Raw genomic sequence first — 15,462 nt, forward strand, 5'->3', positions numbered from 1 at the left:
AAATAGCATTAGCAAACAGCATGGTGCCCATATCCTGATAGCTTTTAACAATGATCATTAAAAAGAAACTTAGGCTATGTCCACATTAATCCGGATACATTTGAAAACTGGGTTTTCATTTAAAAATGCTCTCCGTCCACACTAGCGTTTTCAGGCGTTTTCCGACGTTTCAGTGTGGATGAGAAACTTCTAAATTCACTTTACTGCGCATGCGTGAAACTTCACAAAAGCTCACTGAGATGATACAGATGGGAAAATAAATATTATATTTATATATTTGTATATAAATATATTTGCGGATATTTGTAGTGTCTATCCTTCCCGGGTAGTGGATAAATCAAAGTGCTTTGTGTTTTGTTACAGCGTGCGCGTTGATTGTTGCACTTTGCCGCGACTGGGATTCCTCGCACCCTAAGTATGGTGGTTATTTGTATACGCGTCATGCTGTATGATACTACTTTTACTTATGTCTGTGGTTTCAGGCATGCAGTACACTCTGCTGAATGGTGGGAGGAATCCGGTGCTGGGGTCACTCGACGTTCGCTCATTGATTTCGGAGCGCTGCTGTTTTGCTGCTGGTTCAATTAGATACTGAATGCAAAGGATTTGCGTCAAGTTCGCTCCACTTTGGCTGCGGACGAAACGAAACTGAAAATGTATGCAGGTCGATAAGAGGGATATTACCTCCCTGCAGAGCTAGTGTGTTTGTATTGTTTCTTTCTAATGTTTATTGTTTAGTTAATTTATTTTGTATTTGTTTCTATCGTGAACTGTGTATGTAAAGATTTTTTGTATATTCTGTTCTTTTAGTTCAATTAGGAATTGAGTGTCTAAATTGTTTTTTTTTTTTTTTTTTTTTTTTGAGTGTCTTTTGTGCGGTGTAACTCTGGCACTGTGTGTGGAGGTGATACTAATCTTGTGATTTATATTTTGGGGGGGGGGGGGGGGGGTTTCTTTTGCATTTCGTTTGCTACTTATTGAGTGTTGTGGTGCTCATTGTTGTGGTGCCCCCCCCCTGCTGGTCACTCAGTCCTGCCATCTGACTAATTGAATGTAGCCCTTCTGTTTAGGTTTATTTCGTATTGATGTTGTGATGTTTTGTGCTACTCGTTGTTGAAGTGTTATTCCTGGTATTGTCTTTGTCTTGACTTATTATTATTGCGACATTTTAATAAAGTAATTAAATTTCTATCCACGTCTCTTGTCCAGCTAAGGGGATAAAGCTGTGCACCCTATTTATTAGGTTTGTATTCCTGGGTTAAGAATTCCCAGGTGGCGTAGTCGTTATTTTAGATCTATTGCAAATCCCCTTCTTGCCACAATCGTTTTGAAATACCTCTGGTTTCACTGTACAAACTACAACGCAAAAACGGCGTTTTCAAATTTATCCACTTTGGAGAGCGTTTTCAAAAAGATACGTTTTCGTTTCCTTAATTATATGAAACCTGTAGTTTTTTTTTTCTCCTTATCGCTCTCATATCATATGTATTCTTTTTGACATAATATATTTTGTAAAGTTTTAGGGAGGGGAGAGGAGGGAAGGAGGGTAAGGGAGAAAAAGGGAAAAATATTTGTCATGAATGTTTTAGGGTATGAATGTGAGAATTATTAAGCGTAGAGTCAGATTCGAGTCTGTAAATTGTATTTCTTATTAAATAAAGATGTTAAATAATAAAAAAAGAAAACACTTTTCAATTATGCCATTCCAGACTCTGTCTAGGAAGCAAAGTGAAGTAGCAGAGTTTAGTATTACCAGACTAGACATGTGGAATATGTCATATATTAATTATCAAGAGCAATGTCTCTACAACATGGCATATGGTTAAATGTTACAATTACAAACCTGTCAGTGAAACTATGGCCTCATCCACACGAAGCCAGAGCTTCCCCTATCCGATATTTTTTTTTCCTCGTTCTAAAAAAAAAGTCTGTAAACACGGCGGCATCTCGAAAAATATCTGCGTCTACACAAAACCACTGAAACCGACTGAAATGATGTAGTAGACATCCCAGACCAGTATGTGGCACTGTAATTCGGCCATAGATATCCACTAAAAATGCTTAGACTTAGAGCATGCGCAAAAACCTTGTACGCTGTAGGCAGTAAAATAAAAGGCTATGAAATAATATCACGCACTTTTGCTTATTTTCTTTTTTACCAAGAACTTTATTGAACAACCATAAATTGCCTGGTACAAAATAGGGAGTCACGATATTCAATTAGTTAGCGGACTCAGAAAGCTTGCCACAAAGAACCGGCAAAAGTAACGAATGTGTCAAATATAGACATTTTAATTGTTTATTAATAAACTAATGTTTTCTGTGTCATTCTTGACTGAAAAGAGGAAGTTGATGATGCTGTCTCCACTTCGCAGAGGCTCAGAAGTTTCTGCCGCATTATATTATATTATATTATATTATATTATATTATATTATATTATATTATATTATATTATATTATATTATATTATATTATATTATATTACAAGCAGTTCGGCAGTTGTTGTTGCTGTTACGTGACTGTCTGACTAGTCCACACATGGGGTGATTACACCATCATTTCACAAAATATACGGATTGGCCGTACACACGAAAATGCAAGGGTGTCATTTTCAGATTTATCCACCTTGGGACCCGGTTTCAAAAAATAGTGGTTTCACTCTCCCAAAACGACGGATCCGTGTGGACGAAACGCCAATACGATAATAAATTTATATGTATACAGCGAAACGCGTCTTTGTGTGGACGGGGCCTATTTCACACAACTGAAACCTCTTCTCTTTCATAATCATGACACTATTTCCATTGAAAAAAAAGGAAAATTCACAAGAACAAAAAAAAAAAAAAAATTAATTGAAAATATAGCTGTGAGCAGCAATGGCGGGCCTAAGCCGGTGGCACCGCAACCCCGGTTCCTTTAGTTACCTAAAGGCACCGGGGTGGCGGTGCCGCAGGCTTTGGCCCTTTTATGATTAAATGATTAACTCTTTCCCCGCCAAACACGGAATTTTCCGGGTTTAATGAAAAAACGCATCTGCGCCAAACACGGAATTTTCCGGGTATCCGTGTTTTAGGTGGTATACGGTAAGGAAGACCCGCGCGCATGTCCTGAATGAGTGCGCAACTCTTTGATCAGAGAAACAGATTGCAATCGTCTCAAACAGTGGAGTTGTGAGAATGTATCAGACAGACAATGCAGAGGTATATGGCTTAAGTACTGGAGGTTAATGGACTCGGAGTCTGATCACTCTTTATTTGATAATTCTGAATCTGATCGGGACGAAGTAGTCAGTGAGAGAGATGCACATGTTGTCACAGAAAGTTCTAGCCATGGACGTGCCGCAGATAGATCGTATAATATTATGACACTATAATATTTATGTGTGTGTGCAGGCATTTATGTGTGGCTGTCTAAATACAACGCATTCTCACCCCAAGGCGTCACCTTTGACCATGCTTCAATATTTGACGTTTTAGGCGCCCTTTAGCGTCACTTACATGACGCGATCCTACGGCGTCATCTAACTGACGCTAAAGGAAAGCGTCTGTTAGAGGACGCGGTTAGGTTTAGGTGTGGGGTGGGGGTAGGGTACACGCGATCCTTGGGCGTCATCTAACTGACGCTAGAGGGCGCCTAAAGCGTCAGATATTGAAGCATGTCCAAATGCTTCCCAAGGCGTCAGTTAGGTGACGCCTTGGGAGTGAGAATGGGCTGCTAAATATGAAGGTGTAATTGTCAAATTATTTCTCTCTTTGTGCACATTTACCACATTGTAATATGTATTTGTGTGTGTGTGTGTGTGTGTGTGTGTGTCTAGGCCTGTTTATTGTAATTCCAATTATTCATTATTCACAGGTAGAACACAGAGAGGCAGAGGCAGAAGTTTTATTGCAAAAGTTACATTTCCCTTACATCCTGGGAAATTTGATATATTTTAAATTTATTTTATGTTTTTAATTTATTTTGGAAAGTTTTATATATGAAGGAAACAACATCTGAATGTATTCTGCTTTTAAATGCACTTGTTTGATAAAAATACCTTTTTCTCAGTTTTTTTGTCCAAAATGTTGTGTTTTTGACAAAACCTACCTCTGTTCAAGAGGCAATAAAAAAAGAACAGATGAAGATAAAATAAAAACGTTTTTTTTTGCCTAAAAGCAGAGGCTCAGATCTTTATTTTTATATATATCATCTTCATATATTCATGGAAGAAAATATTCAGCGGGGCATTCAAATTTAGCGAAAATCGTCAAAAACCCTGGCGGTGGCTGGCAACTTTTTTTTAAAACGCTGGCGGGGAAAGAGTTAAATGTTAAAACGGCTTGCCATACTCTATCTGTCATTTTGACTAGTCACAATTACATTATATTGTATTATATTATATTATATTATATTATATTATATTATATTATATTATATTATATTATATTATATTATATTAAAGACCCTTGATCCTCACCTGACTATGGCTTTGTAAACGTTATTCATGATGTGGTTCATAATGGAGTATATACGTATATACACACACACACACACACACATATATATATATATATATATATATATATATATATATATATATATACTACGTTATAATGTAATGGTGGTGAGTCAATGAGCTATAGAAAAAATATATAATTGATATATGCATTTTTTATGCAGAATAACTGTTGTAATAATACATAAATAAACTGTACACCCCTTTACCCTCTATTTCAACACAAAAGCTTAAAAATATTTTCAGCACTGCAGACCCTTATTGAGAGACTGTAAAGAATGAGATAGAGAGGCCTTGGGCATTTCCTATCACTATGAAGAAAATAGTTTTCTCCTTATCTGCAGGGCTAAAGCAATTATCACACCGCAGTTTCTCCTCTGGCCACATTATGTTCAAACAGTAACATAAAACAAAATCAAACAAAGAAACAAAACACTCCCCCACAAACTCCCCACACCCCCACCCAAACACATGACAACAACCCGGCTGCATCCCTTGCCCACGTATCAAAGCAGGGTGTAACCTCATAGTGTATCATGGGTGTCTCTGGCCACTTGTTTAATCTGGTATGCAGAAGACGTAGAAGGCCGACGATTCACCCTTGCTTACCCACTCAGGTCCAGAGTTTGCACAGGTGACTAATTGCTAAGGAAATATGGCAATTTTGAGAGTGCTGATATCTCCATTGAGCACAGCTGTGTTTGCTGAAAAGTTCTGAAAAGTTTTGATATATTTTCACAAATCAGGACCAAATTCAACAAATGGTTTTATTCTTGTTTTCATTTATATGTGTTCTTATTTGAAGGCAAAATCCAAAAAGTATTTATTGTATTTTTTGTAACGTAGTAGGATGTAGTATATTTTTCAGTTGATAAAATTTGTATAGAATTTGTGTACAGTCTTTGTATAGAAATGTTTCTTTGTCATAAAGGGTTCATTAAAATTCAGCCTAGAACCAGGGTGAAGAATCCTAGCACTCCATTGAACTTTTTTTATTTATTTATTTATTTATTTATTTTAAATGGGATGGCTTGCACATTCAAGTTAACCCTTAAATGCATCAGTGTTTCACCAATCATTATTACATATTCGTATCTTTAGTGACGGAATACTATGAAACTATGAATACTATGAAACTCTCCAGATATTAGAGTAACAATTACACAAGAATAAAATATAGCATATTTCGTTATGTTTTGGGTCTTGGAAGAGCTCCGTTTGAGCCGATGTTTTTATACCATTATCACTGTCCTCATTTCCCAGTACATTCAGCATCTGGCTCATTTTCGCCATTTCAAACATTTTCATACATCATTATTAACATATTCAAAATGAATATTTTGATCACTGACAGCTTTTTCAATAGATCCACCATCAAGTGACAATGACACTACTATTTGATTGCATAATGGTACTTGCTCTGCAGTAAATCACTGAGCTATTTCAAGTTTTGCTGATGATACTTCCTATTCTTTTGTTTTCTGCCTGTGGTAACTATGTGAGAAACGTCACTTCATCATTGTGTATCAGACATAGTCACTATGAGGAATAAATTAATTTCACTTTGCAGAAAGATTAAATTATTGAACTGTTACATACCTTGCTGTGTTAGCGACCCTATACAATTTTTACAAAACAATGAATGGGAAAAAAGGCGTTCTTTTATTATATTTTTTTTTTCTTGTTATATTGTTTATAATGAATTGCTTGAAATACTAAGAAGGTTGACGTCTAACTTTTAAAAAAAATAATGAGGACGAGGGTGAATGACGTCCCGGGTCACTTAAGACCCGAGGTATGTGTTTAACGGTTAAAAATGGCCTGCTCTTATGTAAAAAAAAAAAAAAAGGTGGATACAGTATGTACACCAAGAGAGCTATATTTGATTGGTATCACGTGCAACAGGCATGAAACTCTGAGAAAGGCATCACTGTCTGTCAGTTAAGCTATCATTATAGTAAAATTGAATCAACTATATGCTGGGTTAAATCAACCCTTTATGCTGGGTTAAATAAATAACCCAATTTGTTGGTTAAAATTAACCCAAAATGTGTTCTGTATTTAACCAGTGTTTTTTTTTTTTTTAGAGTGTACATGCATTCATTTTATCAATGGAAAGAGAGCTGTAGCAGAATACAGGAAAGCAAGAAGTTATAGCATTGTTTGAAATTCAGCAGATCAAATAAGTCTAACACACCCTATAGGGCACTTAATTTCAAATAATGAGACTAAGTTTGATACTTGCATCTCGCCCAATTGAATAAAACTGTCTTCATGCAATTTATGGAGGCTGAAGTTGATCTTTGCTGATTTTGAGAGAGAACCAGTGGGAGTCAGAGGATCTTTGGTGAATGGAAAGCCTGGGGCAAACTTAGGGCTTAGCAGACTTCTAGCTCAGCATCATCTTCACGTCAGAATTTCTCAGAATCCGCCCCTGATCTTGTGATCAGTGATTGCTTGCATATGATATTAAATATAAACACACAACTAATTCACTATGTAAATTTTGCAAACATATGCATGCAAAAGTTTACTTTTGCATTCAAAAGAGCATGCCAAAAAAAAGCATGAACTTGTGCTATACGCAATGCCAGGAGATAAATCCTTCAGCAGAGATGTATGAAACAGCAAAAAACAGTACTCTGTACTGTGGGGTGAAAAAATACAGGATGACTATATACCGTAGAGTCAAAATATCAAGACAGAAGCTGCAGGTCCCACTGCACATGCAAAGGGCAAAACTGAAGATGCCCTGATGATTAAAAAAGATAGCTTTCAATTACACTGTAATGTTGAATGGCTATACTAAATTGTTTAAAATTTTCATAGAGACATAGAACTGTATTAGCTGTTTTATAATTTCATGACATAGAGCTGTATTAGTATCAGTGATACTAACCTTCATTCATAAAAAGATGCCATTAATTAATATAGATCAACTGGAGCCTCCAAAAATTGTATTAGAACAGTTTTCCGCTTTGCGTCGTGACCGCATTACCACCTCGGGTGTGCATTATTTTTCTAATAATTCAACGGCCTGTCGTCAATTATTCCTTACATAATACAAACACTATAAAAATAAACTATGATCACATAATGAAATTGGATACATGATTGTAGATATATCAAGTGATTTTACAACTGAGGAGGAAAAGGGTACATTATCTCTTTATAGGCTTCATAAGTCTATCATAAGGCATGCATTATACCATACAAAATACACTATATGAGACAGTCATAATCATAAACACAATATACTGCGGATAAGCAAGTTAATTTATAGAACAGTTTGTCTATAATTCATTGAAGAATGTGTCTTTTCTATGGTCTTTGCTTTTCCATGTGGCCACATTCTTTAAAGAAATAAACCATCAAACCATGGTAGTCATAGAAACTGACACCTGTTCTGCCTTTTTGTGGTGTTAGTTGCTCTTTCAGGGGATTGTTCACAGAACTCACAGAGTGGATTTCTTGGACTATGCATTAAATATAACAAATAATTGTGTGTCTGACTGGTCCAGACACCACACACACACACATATACATAGCCCACAGCTAAACTAACATCATCCACGATATAATTATTTAAGATTTATATTATACTTAAGTCTAGCACAGAGGTCAATATTCACTTTCTGCATTTTGATTTGGCCTTATGTTAGCTGTTAGTTTTCTTAAAGGATTGATAAACAGATTCAGAGAATAAATAAACAAGAGACATTTCTTGTACCTTTCGTAGTGAAGCACTTACTGTCTCCCAGAAAGTAAAATCAGAGCAGTCTAGGGGGATTCTTGTCAGTTTAAAACAGCATCTTTTGAGACACATGACATCTTTTGATGTATCTGACATATTCAGTTCTCTTTTGCGTGAAATTTCTCTCTGAACTCTGAATGTTTCTCCTTTTTGCATTCTGAAGGCTGAAAGAGATGCATAGAAGTGGTGGCTAATTTGATAACACTATAGCAGATGGCTCTGAGGAACCTGCATGCTAGTTTTTTTTTAGTGGGACATGCAGGAAATCCTTCTAGTGAACAAAATGACACAGCATGTTGAACATCGCTGAGCAAAAAAAAAAAAAAAAAAAAAAAATACACATAAATAAATAAATAGCAACATACAATGACGAAATAGCAGGCTAAGCTAGTATGAGCATGTGTTGTTTGTTGCCTCTGTGTTTGACATCTCACACAGTTTTCTCATTATTACAGTGTTTAACTTAGTCAGATTCAGACTTATGCAAGTAAACCTACTTCACCATTGCTTATGCATGTGTTCTGTCTGCCAGGGAAAGGCTGGCTCATTGGTATAAAAGAAGGCCTTTCTAAAAAGAAAGCACTGCTTTTGCTTTATCTTGAGAGCACAGAGGGTTTACTAATTAGAGTGTCTTTTGGAGAGAGACGGTGAGCCGAAACAGAGGATTGCGATATGGCCCTTGACGAACGGCCTCATCGGTATTTTGATGATTACCCAGCTGCCTATTGGTTGCATGTCAGGCGGTATGCGAAATCAAAATGACGTTTAATTTGCAGTTACATGACTGATATTTTAATTATCCTTCCACATCTGTCACAGCTCTATGGCGTCTTTATGCTTCCTAGATAAAACAATAATGCACAGCCATTCCGGTGATGATTGTTATTTTGAGAGGGGCACACTCCTTCTTCTGAATTTAGAAGAAAGAAAGAAAGAAAGAAAGAAAGAAAGAAGGAAGGAAGGAAGGAAGGAAGGAAGGAAGGAAGGAAGGAAGGAAGGAAGGAAGGAAGGAAGGAAGGAAGGAAGGAAGGAAGGAAGGAAGGAAGGAAGGAAGGAAGGAAGGAAGGAAGGAAGGAAAGAAAGAAAGAAAGAAAGAAAGAAAGAAAGAAAGAAAGAAAGAAAGAAAGAAAGAAAGAATAAACATATTTCTCTTCACTCCTTTTATCACCCTTCATCCTCATTAAAATGACTGCAGAGTGTATTTGCCCTTTGATGGCTTACCAAAACAGTCTGTACTTAAATAGAATATCCGTATTGTTTCAATCCTTCTATGAACCCAAGGACCATATTTAAAAGCTGGTGGTAGATGGCACAAGTTGTGCTGACACTTTATTATGTAACATTTAGCAGTGGAGAGTTTACGAAGTAAGCCAGAGCAAAAATTTAACTACATCAGTAAACCCATCAAATGCAACCCAGACACCCTTTATTATTAAATATATATATTATTCTTTGAAGATATTGCACATTTGAAATATTTATTTCATCATATTCAACAACAAACCTTTATAATGATCTGGAATCAGGAATGAGCTTTTGATATAACACTTGTAAGAATGAAACATTCATCTATTGGCTGGCTGTTCAAATGTCTTTCTGAAGTTGCCCTGTCCTTCATTCATCAGAGATAGAGAGGAGGAAAAGCTTTTTCTCCATCTTGTTCAATGAATTCTTGAAAGATTAAAATAAGCCTATATTGCCTGTGAGAGAAAAAAGGCCCAGGGAAAAGTTGGAAAGATGGACAGAATTCTTTATGAACCATTTTTTGCAAAACAATTTGAAGTTTTCTGCATGATGACAACTCTGGAAAGTTTAATTTGGGAATTTTTTTTCTACCAAGTGATACAGTACAGTAAAGTACGATTCGGGACGGTAAACTCTGATCCAGCTTAAGTTTCCACCGCCAACGGTACACCTACTTGATAGGCGTCTTGTAGCAATCAATGTCATTCTCGCTCGAAGAAGAAAGCGACACAGTAAACAACAATGGAGGACATAGAGCAGATCTTGTTCAACTTGGTTTGAGGAATGGCTAGGCAGAAAGGAAAAACACAGCCAAAAAAAAAAAAGCATGCACAAGTGACAATTATCTGTAACTAATCAAAGTTCTGCAGTGAGTCTAGGTCCACCCTTTAGGTACCGGACTACTGTGCTAGGTATCCCAATGGAAGGGTACACTGTAAACCCGGATAAGTTCACAGAACTCAAAAATTATTTTGTAACAGATTACACAAAAATATTTGAGTGATGTTTTTAAAAGTTTTAAGTTTACTTAAATTAAAAGTTATATTTAATGTTGCCTTAAATTATCTCAATGTTAACTTAAAAATATTGATATTTCTCAACTTAAAATTAGAGAGTAATTCACTCAAAAATTTCAATTATCTTCAGATCATAAAATGTTGGAAATACACTCAAATTTTCACTTTTCTTAAACTCATAAAATGTCAGATATATACTTAATTTTCACTTTTCTTAAACTGGGAAATGTAGGAAATGCACTAAATTTCCTATAGTTTTCTACTCATAAAGTGGGATATGCACTCAACATTTACTCTAAACTAAAATCCTGATGTCAGCCAACTACACAATTTTACTCAGCTAATAATGTCAGAAAAGATGAAGTGACACCACTGTGACAATTTAGCAACTTTTTTTATTCAACAATGTGCTTTTAAAAAGACACAAAAGGAGCTTGCAAGTATTTTATCCTTCACGACAGATACTCTCAGGGCAGAAGAGGGCTGCATCAGTAGTGTTATCCGTTACGACTGTCAGGAGAGCCACTGGAGTATCGGTGAGGTCTGGACCAACTCCTGACTATAAAACACAAATAATACAAGAATGAGTTTAGCCCCTCAAGGATACAAATCATGCCAATGATCTCTAAACATTACTGACACTTAGACTACTACTAAGCTACATGTTTAAACTATTTTTTTTACATATGCTTATATCTTATGTTAGTTTCACACCTATCTGTTGGCATACTTTTTGTGGAAAGCTTTATACTTACCTTTTCATTTATAATAACTTGAGAATATCAGTTTACTCAAGAATAACAACTCAGGTCCTGGGGGCTATTCCAGAAAGGAGGTTCAACAAACTCTAAGCCTAACCCTGAACTCTGCGTTGACTTACCATGAGTTTTCAGTTGCAGAATAGCTGATATGAGTTAGGTACTCTAAAATATTATTATTATAGTATTATTAGTTATTTCTCTTTTTCTGCCGGCTGGTGAAAAAAAAAAAGCTAAAACAAAGACGATTGTTCTGATCTGAGAGCACATCAGCAATGACATGTAGTCTGATATTCACTGTGCGGCCGAAGTATATAAATTGCGGACTGATGAGAGAGCGGTCTACTGTTCGGTTCAGTCCTTGTCAGGGAGTGAGAGCTCATCAAAATTAATCAAACTATGTGAATTATTTCTGCTTCAACATGATTGGACTGAAAAAGAAAGGACAGCTGCTGCCAGGCAGCTCCGTAAGACTCAGGGTTTCTTCAAGCAAATCTTTAGGTTCACAACGTAAGTTACCACAGTAACAGACCCAGAGATTAAGTTAAATCTATGCTTCCTGATTGCCATGGAGAATCACAGTATCAGAGCTCCATTGATGGCTTTATACTGCTCGTGAAGCACAAGCTCAACTCAAGTGTTAACATACTCGGAGTTGAATTACCTAACTCAGATCAGCTATTCTGCAACTAAAAACTCAGGGTAAGTCAACTCAGAGTTCAGGGTTAGGCTTAGAGTTTGTTGAACCTCCTTTCTGGAATAGCCCTCTGGAATGGATAAGTCAAGAGTTTTCACATAACCTGCTTTCTGAAATACCCGCCTGGTTTTCCTATAGTTTTTGGAGAGATATGTTTAAGCTGACCGAATAGCAAGGCAAAGGGATTGATAGTGAGGACAGTACACTTACATTACAGGTCCTGAAGAACTTAAAGAATCTTCATGCAGGTAGACAGGAAGTGCACCAAGGATGAGGTCCCATCTCATATTTATATCACGTTGTTCCTAGATGGACAAAAAATATACATTACAAAAGTAATTACACAAATGCAGAACAAACACTTAAAAAAGAGAAAAGTGTTAAATAGCTCCATATTCTGATGGTGGTCTTTGCTATAGAATGGTAGATTCAGTGTTTTTGGTTCACCATTTCTTCATTAAAACATTTTTCAAATAAATTACTTTCTATTGTAAATACTTGAATAACACAAAAAAGGAAAAAAACTTAAAATTGTAAACAAAATTTCATGAATACAGACAGTAGTTATTTTGATATCTTCAAATTGAAACTGAAAGTATCTTTTAAAGGTACCTCTTTCTGATAGAATACATCTTGTCAGGATGTCTATCTCTGATGATATGACAATGTTGTTCATGGAATAATCTATTAGCCTCAGGGCACAGTCCAGTCAATTCACTATGGTTTCTTATAGTTGACTGAATATAATCTGTAAATAATCTGTTTCTGAATCATGTTAAGTTTAAAATTCACCTGAAGGTCATAAATCCTCATGAGTTTGGCTAGCTCCTCCACTGTCTTGACAGTCTTGGTGGCCTTGTCTCTGAACGAGGTGATGAGTTTAGGCGTGTGTCTGTCCAGCTCCTTGTAGAACTGATTGCGCAGGTTAATGTTGTTGATTCGGTGAAACTCTGCAATACATGGAGAGACTTGTGAACGTATTTTTAGTTTAAGTTTTCAGTTGCCAGGTAGGAAAAACAAGGGCAATTCTACTAGGGATGAGTCAGAACCAATGTCAAAATAGAAAGTTATTTGTCATTCTTTAATTTAAAACAGGCTGTATAATGTTATCAAATAGAGAATACTTTTAATTTCAATCTGCTTTTAAAAAAAAATCATATCAGTAAACAATTTACAAATCTCACCTATTGGCAACTGTCTGATGGCGAAACGCTGACTCTCTGTAGCACTCAAGTCCAATATCTATACACAACATGCACACAAAGATGATTAGTCAATGTTCTAAAAACATTTTTTAAACGATACATAATGACAAATTAAATATAAAAAAGTAAATTTACAGATAAAAATCCAAAATTTTCAAATCTATCAAAAACATTCATTGTACAGTAATTTTAGTAAAATGAAAAGTTAGTTAATAACAAGCACCGCATCAAAGTTGTGTGTGTGTATATGCTATTTCTGTTGATGTTTTGTTTCATTAATACTAACAAAGTATTAATAAAGGGTTCAAGTGATAAAAGCATCTAAAGAAATGGCAAAAGAATGACAGTGGAAACACAAAATAAAACCAATTGTTAATAACATTATTTATTAACATAACATAACATTAACATAACATTAACATACATCCTACCTGAACTTTTAAAAAAGATTCCTAGATGATCATCTCACAACCAAACACTCGAGCCTGGAAAGAAATACACACAAAGACCTTGTTGGTTTCATGATAACACATTGACATTATGTTGTTTAGCATTGTTTGATTCACGATGGCCCTGCACACAAACACACAGCCCGTCAACGTGAAATACTTACTGTTTAACGCGGACACTTACAAATAAGTAAAACGTTACTTTACATGCATTACCAGCGAAAACAACAGCCGGCAGAAACTGGGAAGCAGGGATAAGTTAACGTTACGCTTTCGGACCATAGACAGTAGGAGCGTTTCGGACTCCACGAGAAAATTCAAACTCACGGTCGTTTCTCTACGTCAATGTCCCGGGAAAACATGCATTATGTGAAATGTAGTTCTTCCGGAAACCCGCCAACTGTACACCGTTGTTAGATTCAAACATTTTTAGTTACAATTACTCGGATTTGTAAACTATTTACAACAAATATTCACTGTGCATATTATATACATGTATTCCCAGTTCCAAATGTAAGACTATTTATCGAAATTCAATTAAAAACAACAACAAAAAATGTTAGCATTACTTACCAAATCAGGGCTGATAAGACGGCGCTGATAAGACGGCGCTGAAATGACGGCAGGTCAAAGATGAGAAAACTGAGGTCTTGGTTTGAAGTGAGGGGATAAAAAATGCATTGCAAACGAATAAAAACAAATTAAACTGTAAAAACTTCCATGAAAACTTCTCCGCATGAAGGCAAATTCAAGATGGCTGACTCAGCTTTCCTGAGGCAGAGATAAGACCCACCCACCACGTCATGACGTCATGCCACTACTCCTAAACTTTTTGAGTGATCCACACAAATTAACTATCAAATTTTGAGCCCTATTCAATTAAAGTGGCATAAATGTCAACAGAGCTCAATACTTAATAGTTTGTTCAACTGCATAAGGACATTTGACTGTACTCACCTCATTAGTTATGAGCTAGTACAACTGTTAGGTTTTACAGTGTACCAAAAAAGTGGTACAGTGCAGTTCAGGATTTTGGAACCATCCACAACTTCTGACAATCAAAATGGAAATAACTGCGTACCATACTGTACTGTACTGTACCGTACCGCTCGGTTGAAACAAGCCATTAGTAGTATGCATGAGACTCAGTAGTACACAACTGCCACAAACCCCTGTGCTATATTCTCATGGAGACACAATCCTTTACATCATAACATAAACTTGACATGCAAGTAATCATACTTCATGAACTCCATACAAGGAATTTTTGATTAAACTATGTTACATTTAGGGAAAGCAGTTGTAAGATGGCCCCTACAGACATATACAGTATTAATGCATGGCAGATGGAAGGCAACTTTTTAGTTTTATCATAGACTGGTTTCCAAACAAGCTTCTCTCAAAGGTCAGGAAACATCCTGGTTTCGTATGCAACCCACCGTTCCCTGAAGGAGGGAATGGAGGATGTAGTTGATGTCGACTGAACGCTTAGGGAGCCTGTCTTCTTTGTATTACTAATTAATCAAGCCATCTTAACATTGGTGTGGGTGGTGTGAACACATACGAGTTGCTTTTTCAATGAGGAGCCGAGTGCCCCCCCGGAGTCTGTGGTGGTCCAGCAGTAGTGACAAGGGGACTACGTCCTCCGTTCCCTCCTTCCTTTTTAGTCGAGAACGTCAGCCGTAGTCGACGTCGATTGAATATTGATCTAATGAAAATGCCACTAGTGCTGCGACTTTCCAGTGCCTAGACAGAAGCCTCCTGATCCCCCCATGATGACCAGGCAGAACAACATATGGAATGTCACTGGGGTGGCTCCAGCCTATGACGGGTGGAGAC

General features: G+C 36.5%; 1 pseudogene across 1 annotated transcript; it reads right to left on the minus strand.

The window, feature by feature from the left end:
* Positions 1-10,889: 10,889 nt before the first annotated feature.
* Positions 10,890-14,750, minus strand: LOC120470352 (uncharacterized; annotated as a pseudogene). The gene is made up of 5 exons (XR_016168987.1): positions 14,730-14,750; positions 13,154-13,211; positions 12,762-12,919; positions 12,180-12,274; positions 10,890-11,073 (listed from the first exon to the last, which is right to left on the minus strand). The product of XR_016168987.1 is annotated as an uncharacterized LOC120470352 (transcript).
* Positions 14,751-15,462: the final 712 nt, after the last annotated feature.

This window comes from Pimephales promelas, chromosome 1 (assembly GCF_988280905.1).
Source record: "Pimephales promelas chromosome 1, fPimPro1.hap1.1, whole genome shotgun sequence".
Classification (NCBI taxonomy): Eukaryota; Metazoa; Chordata; class Actinopteri; order Cypriniformes; family Leuciscidae; genus Pimephales; species Pimephales promelas.